This window comes from Ascaphus truei, unplaced genomic scaffold (assembly GCF_040206685.1).
Source record: "Ascaphus truei isolate aAscTru1 unplaced genomic scaffold, aAscTru1.hap1 HAP1_SCAFFOLD_427, whole genome shotgun sequence".
In the NCBI taxonomy this organism is placed as follows: Eukaryota; Metazoa; Chordata; class Amphibia; order Anura; family Ascaphidae; genus Ascaphus; species Ascaphus truei.
In genome coordinates, this window is record NW_027456758.1 from 284,219 (window position 1) to 292,414 (window position 8,196).

General features: G+C 41.8%; 1 long non-coding RNA gene across 2 annotated transcripts; it reads right to left on the reverse strand.

Annotated features, from left to right (window-relative positions):
* Nucleotides 1–4,327: 4,327 nt before the first annotated feature.
* Nucleotides 4,328–7,724, reverse strand: LOC142484022 (uncharacterized). Of its 2 annotated transcripts, XR_012797535.1 has the most exons (4): nt 7,129–7,724; nt 6,480–6,625; nt 6,182–6,401; nt 4,328–6,095 (listed from the first exon to the last, which is right to left on the reverse strand). It is a non-coding gene; the product is annotated as an uncharacterized LOC142484022 (long non-coding RNA). The 2 variants fall into 2 exon arrangements; XR_012797534.1 differs by having other exon boundaries at nt 4,328–6,401.
* Between the last annotated feature and the right edge of the window lie 472 nt (nt 7,725–8,196).

Genomic DNA, 8,196 nt, shown 5'->3' on the forward strand with positions numbered 1-8,196 from the left:
AAGGAAGTATTAACTAAAGTTTTTTTATGTGCTGATTTAGAGGAGTCAGGACTGAAGCGAGGTATATCTAGAATGCAAAGTTTTAAAAAGTAAAGGTTTATTTTTTATTGTTGTAATAATTATAATATTAAACAAAAGAAAGAGTCTGAACTTATGGAGTAAGGAAGCTTTATTGAGTTTTACCCTGGCCCACAGGAGTAATAGAAAGTTGAAGTTTTGTTAATTGCCCGTAGAAAATAGAATGAATGTTGATGGAAGATAAACTCAGAGAACGTGTGTGTGTGTGTGTGTGTGTGTGTGTGTGTGTGTGTGTGTGTGTGTGTGTGTGTGTGTGTGTGTGTGTGTGTGTGTGTGTGTGTGTGTGTGTGTGTGTGTGTGTGTGTGTGTGTGTGTGTGTGTGTGTGTGTGTAAGAAAGATAAGGAATTAGAAATAAATAGTAAATAAAACAATGAGATTTTTGTTTTATAGGAAGGGTTGCAAGATGGTTTTGTTTTTGTTTTTTAGTTATCAAGCCTTGCACTATCTACTGAATGTTGGTGGAGAACTCTAAAAACCAGCACACCAAACACTGCTCACTCTAATGGCAAACACCACAAATCTACAACTTGCAAACAACTACCCAAATTCCTACTCGTACTGTTACTCTCTTTAGCAGGTGATATTGAACCTAACCCAGGTCCTCCCATTTCAGCTCTGTCCCATGCCCCTGAGAATTCCACCTTTAAATTCCAAAAAGGGCTATCTGTCACCCATATAAATATCCTGAGCCTGCTGCCCAAACTGGATGAACTAAGGGCATGGTGCCTTATGTATAAACCCAAAGCCATCGTTCTTACAGAAACATGGCTATCCCCTAAAACCCCCGATGCAAATATCGCCATTCAGGGATACTCCATTTTTAGGAGAGATAGGTCAAAGCGAGGAGGAGGGGTGTTATTTTATATTGCAGACACATTACAATTTACACTGTTAAATTGCCCCCCAAGCCCACCCTCTTTTGAAATTCTAGTTGGCAAAATCTGCCTCCCCTTTTCTAAGCCCATCTTGGTTGCTGGCATCTACCGCCCCCCTAAAGTCCCTCTACAACCCCTGACTGATATCACCCAGTTTCTTGCCTCCATTTCCTCTCTGAATGAGAAGAGTGAGCTGCTAGTTCTTGGGGATTTCAACTTTAATTGGCTTGACCCTAAAAACCACAAAATCCAGATACAACTCAAGTCACTTAACCTATCGCAACTCATTTCCCAACCCACACGGATAAACCTGAAGTCGCACAACCATTCCTTGCTAGACTGGATTCTCTCCTCAAACCCCAGCAGAATCCAATCCTCTGGCATCCTTCCTGATATTTTCAGTGACCATGCAATAGTGTACTGTGTAAGAAAAATTAAACCGCCCCATTCAAGCCCTAAAGTTCTCCTCACTAGAACATTTAAAAACTTTAACCCACAACAGTTTCTGGATGACCTTACCAACTGCCCATGGCACAGAATCGATTTAATTACCGACCCTGATTCTGCGCTCGACTATTTCCAATCCGAGTTCTTAAAACTCTGCGATACCCATGCTCCACTATGCAGAATAAGGGTACGGGGTGCCCACCTTCCATGGGTAACACCTGACCTTATTGCACTCTACCAGTTCAGGGATGCCTTGTGGAAAAGCCACAAAGTAACTGGCACTACCAAGGATCTCAATCACTACAGATGCATGCGGAACATGTGCACAATGCAAACAAGGCATGCAAAAGCCCAATATTACTCTGACAATCTCCACCAGAATACATCAAACCCAGTTAACTTCTGGAAGGTTATCAACAATATATTCCAGCCTCCTAACCATCAACAACCAAGTAATATCACTAAGGGGGATATTACTCTGACAAACCCCACTGACATTGCAAATGCATTCAATGATTACTTTGTGGGGTGCGACACTAACTTATTAGCGAAACGCAGCCCAAACCACAAACCTGAATCTCATCCTGGGAGTACCCCTATAGTCCCACCTCCTCCCAACACTGCCCACAATTTTCAACTTGGCCCAGTACCTGAAGAGGAGATTATACAAGCGCTCCTCAAACTAAAACTAAGCAGCCAATGTGGACCCGACTTACTACAATCTAGGTTCCTACGACTTGGTGCCCCCCAGCCATTGCCAAACCAATTGCGTCCATAGTCAACTCTATCCTGTCTGCAGGCCATATCCCTAAGACCTGGAAAACTGCCAGAGTTGTCCCAATCTTCAAAAGTGGGGACAAAAACACTGTCTCAAACTACAGGCCAATCTCACTTCTCCCAATTCTATCCAAAGACATGGAAAATGTGTCCACTCCCAATTAAGCGATTACTCGACCAAGACAAATTTCCCTAGCCAATTCCAATCTGGGTTTCGTCCCAAACACCCCACCGTAACTACCCTGCTAAAAGTTTGCAATGAGATCCAGTGTGGAATGGAACGGGGACAACTCACTGGTGCTGTATTCCTAGATTTTGCAAAGGCTTTTGACACTGTTGATCATGTTATCCTGCTTAACAAACTCCAGAGCTCTGGAATAGGGAAACATGCTTTAAACTGGTTTCAGTCCTACCTATCAGGAAGATTCCAACATGTGTCCATCTCAGGCTCTAACTCCAACCCCCTGGATATCACCTGTGGTGTCCCGCAAGTCTCTGTTCTGGGGCCCCTACTCTTCTCAGTGTTCATTAATGATCTTCCCACAGCTTGTAAGGAAGCCTCAATACACATGTATGCAGATGACACAATCCTATATGCACACAGCCATAGCCTCTCTGCCCTTCAACACATACTTCAGTCTGACTTTTTGAGACTCGGAAACTGGATTTCCCAAAACAAACTGTTTTTAAACACCGACGAGACTGTAACAATGGTATTTGGGACCAAGACTAAATTTGTAAAGCTTCCAGTGACTGAGCTCCTAATTAGAACCAACGCTAACACCACCCTAACACCTGTCACTAGTTTTAAATACCTGGGCTTATGGTTTGACTCCCACTTAACATTCGGGATGCACATTGATACCCTGACAACCAAGACCTATGCCAAACTAGGGGTACTTTACAGGAACAAATCCTCCCTAAGTCTCCTGGTCAGAAAGCGTATCGCACAGCAGTTGCTAATGCCAATTATTGACTATGGAGACATATGGCCATCCCCTGACCTCACCAGAGAGACAAGGGGTTAACTGGACTGCGGTCCAGGGATGAGGTTTGCACCTTGTTGTACCTTAAAAATGTATGTTCCCCTGTTCCCATGTTTCATTATAAGCATGTATTTTAATGTTTTAAAGTGCATTTCTGTATCTCCAGTTCTGGAGGTCGCAGAGAGTTCATATTTGGCCAATATGTGGAGTAACTGTAGGCATTAAAAACTGGCAAAGGTCGACCCACTGAGCCCACCAGAATGGAACTTATTAATATGTGTAGATATTAAAGTGTATATGTATTTTATTTTGGATCTGTTCTGAAAATGCAGACGCCATTTGCTAGGCTAATAAGTCATGAAGGGCAGACGGCTGAGTAGCCTAAGCACGGTGATCAAAAAGTAACTGCCTTGATTGTTACCCAATGTCTAGGGATTAAGTATTAGTCAATCAACAAACTCTGCCAGTCTAATTGTTACCTGAAGGCATGGGTTAATCTGTCAGTCTGTGTCTCCACATTAGAGAGTGGATACAGATAATTGTTCACCAATAGGCTGTGTTCAATGTTAAGAATAGGGTTGCACAGGTATATAAACTGTGTCAACCCTACAGTTTTTAGTTGTGCTGGATTGCTGGAGTTGTTCTTCTGATTCCACCTGGAATGTCACCGGATTGATGGAGAATTGCTATTGGATACTTCTCCATTCCCCAACCCTAAGTGTTACCTCTTGTCTGTTAATTGTACTATATTGCTGTGTTCACCTTATTTAAGGAATAAATTATATTTTATTATATCTAAGCCTCGTTCAGTTCAACCCAGATATTTGGTGTTCATTATATCTTGACATAAGCTACCGTGACAGTCACAAGGGAGTATATACAATGATTCCCTGCCATACTCTAGTGGCCCCCAATGACGTAAGAGAGAATTACATTTAACCCCTTGAGTAGGGATACCTTACACTAATGCCGAATTTAAAAAATGAAATGTTAATTTGAATTTGTTTACAGGGAACTTTTCTAAACTTCTAAACTGAATTCCACTGGTGAACGAGGTTCCTGTAGGTGGATTTTACATAAATTACACTGGGAACAACAATCAATTTATGGGCCAGGTGCCTCCACCAACTAATGAAACTTGTATAAACATATATTTACAGCCTGGAACTAAAAATTTAGAGGGAGGATGTGGACTTCATTTTTCAGCTTTAATTAGGATAGTAAAAAGTGCTTGCACAAATTCTAGTTTACCAGGGGAGTGTATTGGCTTTGTGGAAAATGGGCCTACAGAGTATTACCATGTGGTTGGACAGGGTCTTGCTATCTAGGTACAATTGTACCTACCTTTACAATGACTAAATAATTACCCACTGGCAGGATCAGGAATAGCAGAGCCACTTCCAACACACAGGGGTTGAAAAGTAGTCTATGGAAAGAACAATTTTGGGCTAGCTTATTTCCTAATGTAGGAGTTGGGTTGCTATATGACAGGCTCAATGTACTTACAGATGTACTGGATGATGTCCTCAATCATACAACTACATCCATTAACTTACTTAACCAGGAACAGGTACAGATTAGATTAATGGCCCTACAGAATAGAATGGCTTTAGACTATATTTTAGAATCAAAGGGGGGCGTATGTGCCCTCGTTAAAGAACAATGTTGTGTTTTTATTAGAGATCAAAGTGGTAAGATTGAGCATGAGCTAGAGAAGATCGCAGAGATTCAGGAGAGATTAAGGAAAGGCGGAGATGAGGGATGGGATCTGTTAGGAATTACCAAATTGGTTGGTTTCCTAGGAGCGAAACTGATGAATGGATTTGTCTGTGTGCTTGCAGTTCTGGTTGTTTTGTATGTCTGTGTCATGTGCAGTAAATCCATACTGCAAAGGTGTGTAACACCCTCTACCCAGGCCATGCCACTGATCACAGACGACACCACGGAAGATGCAATCTCAGAAGGAAAAGTCAGTCCCCCTCAATGGAATACAGATGAAGATGATGGCAGAAAGACCAACCTGGCTGATATGATAGCCAGCAGCTCTGTGAATTTCCACAACTATCAAAGTCATGCAAACTTGGACCCTCCAGGCCAGTGCAAAGCTTCTGAGTTTTATCTGAATTATCATTAAAAGACTATGTTTTAAGAATAAAAAGAGAGGACTGTGAAGATTGAGATAATGTGTGTGGCTCATTCTATATGAAGACAGACTATCATCACCTCCATTTTGGCCTAACCGCCATTTTGAGTGTTTGCTTGTATGTATGCTTATCTGTTTATTTGTGTATGATTTGTTAATGTTTGAGTATCGCTCCTAGATGTAACTCGCCCTTGTATAATTAATACGAGTCCTGAAAGAAATTGAAATTGCATTCGTAAGAGGTTTTTCCTGCCTTAGATATTTCTGCTGACCTTAGGTTCTGTTATCTGACAGATACAGTACATACAGAGAGCAAACAGGGTTACTCCTTAAAGTCAGAAGATTAAGGTACCCACATTATGGTAATATATAGGATAAGAATTTAGCATATGAAGCATATATATGTATTAATAAGTATTTTTTGTATAAGTCATCATATTGTTTTTTATCTCTAAGCCAGCCCCCTTAAGGGGCGTATTACTCATTTTGAAATGTATAAAAATATGATATCAAGCAATATATTTTCAGAGGCCTGAGTTCAGTTCTTGAATTCTTTTCTCTCACTTGTACCTGGGTGCAGATAAACTCACGTTGATACTTTGAACCCTTGACTCATTGATTTTATTTCTACGCTTTCACAATACCGCTGGCAAGAATATGCGCAGTAGACGCGGTGTGTTTCGGATCATTGTCCTGGAAGAACCGGTGACCAGCTGGGAATTCACGTGTAATGTATTCCACAATCTCGGGCACTATTTCCTCTTGGAAAAATACTTTATTCATGATTCCTGTAACAAGAAAAGTGCTCCAAATACTGCACACTTGTACAGTACAGTGCATATGGCAACAGCATGTGACTTTGTGCATTACTTACCATCAAAGATGATGATGCATCCTGGTCCACGCCTAGAGACGGCACCCCACACATGCAGCTTCACTGGGTGTTTGGGACGCGGCTTCACAGATATACTTCCAGCGATACTGTAGACTCATCAGTAAAGATGCAATCCTGAAAAGTCTCGCCACTTTCGATCCATGCCCGTGCCTGGACCACTCTTCTGATCTTGTTGGCGTCCCTTATCATAGGGTACGCTCTGTAATGACAAGGAATAATTTTAGAGGTACTGTACAGTTAAACCACACTTTTACCTACAATACTGTCCAGTACTAACCTCACACGTCCATATATCCATCCCATTCTGCGTCTCATCTTCTTGATGCTGCTCTCAGATGCTGTTATATTGTGATTTTGCCCTAGAGCGTCCTTGACCTCTCATCATTCTCTTCACTTATTTGGGCAACCAGAATCGTTGTCGCCCTACAGTGTAAAGGAAAAACAACAATTTGTTACAGTAGGCCACAAAAATTCCCTGTATTGTATTCTTTGTCATTTATACACAGTATATACTGTATATACAGTATAGTGTATGGGGGATACAGTATATGTACCAGTACAGGTACACACTTTTGCCGCTATATAAATATACTGTAACATTATAATATAATATTATGTGTACTGTATGTGTGTGTGTGTCATACTGTATACTGTATACTGCATTGGGGGTGGTGAGTGAGTAATAATGAAGTGAGTGATAATTAAGGGGGGAAATGCAATGGGTGTCTTAAAATTAATTGATTATAAGAATGTAAATCTCGATCAAATACTAAAAACATGCACACAAGACATTCTTAGTCATACTGTACTGTATGTAGAGGACAATTTTTTCCCCTCAAATAATTGCTAAGAAAAAGGTTCTGTTAAAAACACTAAGACATTTAATCTGTACTGTACAGAAAAGAAAACATACTGCAAACACTTACTCGGTAGTGACTGTTTGTGTGCTCTTGACCCTTCTGGCCATACCATGGGCATGACAGCTCACAGTGGCTGCTGGAAAAACAAGGCCAGAAGTATTTAATCAGCGTTGTATCTGTGAAATTCGGTGTCCTCTCGTGTACATATCCTGTATTCTCATGCTGAGATCCTTTGAAATCTTTTTCTTCGGCATCGCTGCGTTTAGAAAGAAATACAAGAACAAGAATGTATTTTCGATGTGTATTCAATGTGCAGTGAAGCCAAAAAATGGCTGGTGTATTTATACTTTAATGGGTCTGAACCTCACTCGACAGGTTAAGTACACAGTACGCCCACTTTTAACACCTGCACCTCGTGGCCATGCACGCGGAAAAATTCAAACAGGGGCACAATGTATAAAAGGTGACACAAATTGCATAGCCTACCACACCTGATCTGTATCTGAACCTGCCCTTGTCCAGATACTGCATTGTGCATTATGCCATCTGCTTCCATGGATCACCCCCGATTTTACGGACGCAGGAAGCTGCAGGACCACGAAAAGCAAAAGGCGGAAGCTGTTTCCAAGCCAAAGCCAAAGCGAAAGGCAAAGAATAATAAAGAAAACGTTCCGACGACTCCAAAGACTAAGAACCCTGGGCCTTATTATGTCAAGAAGAAATTCGCTGGCGTACAAAGAAAGCAACAGCACCCATCCACGACACTGCTCTGCCGGGAACCCCCAGGTCACCTGTTCCAGCACCCATTCCCTACGATGCTGAGGTCCTGGGAACCCCCAGCTCACTTGCTCCAGCACCCATCCCCTACGATGCTCTGCTGGGAACCCCTATCTCATCCGCTCCAGCACCCATCCACGCAGATGTCACCAGCACTCCTCGCACCAGATCCAGCTCGTTCGCCCGCATGCTGAATGGGTTAAGTTGTGTCGATCTCCCTGACAACTCTATGGTGCAAAAGATTGATCTTCTTTTGGAGACCATGTTAAATATGGATAGGCGTTTGGAGAAGATGGAGAGGAACATGGAGAAGATGGAGAGTAACATAGCAGGGATAAATTATTTGCTTAGAGTTCC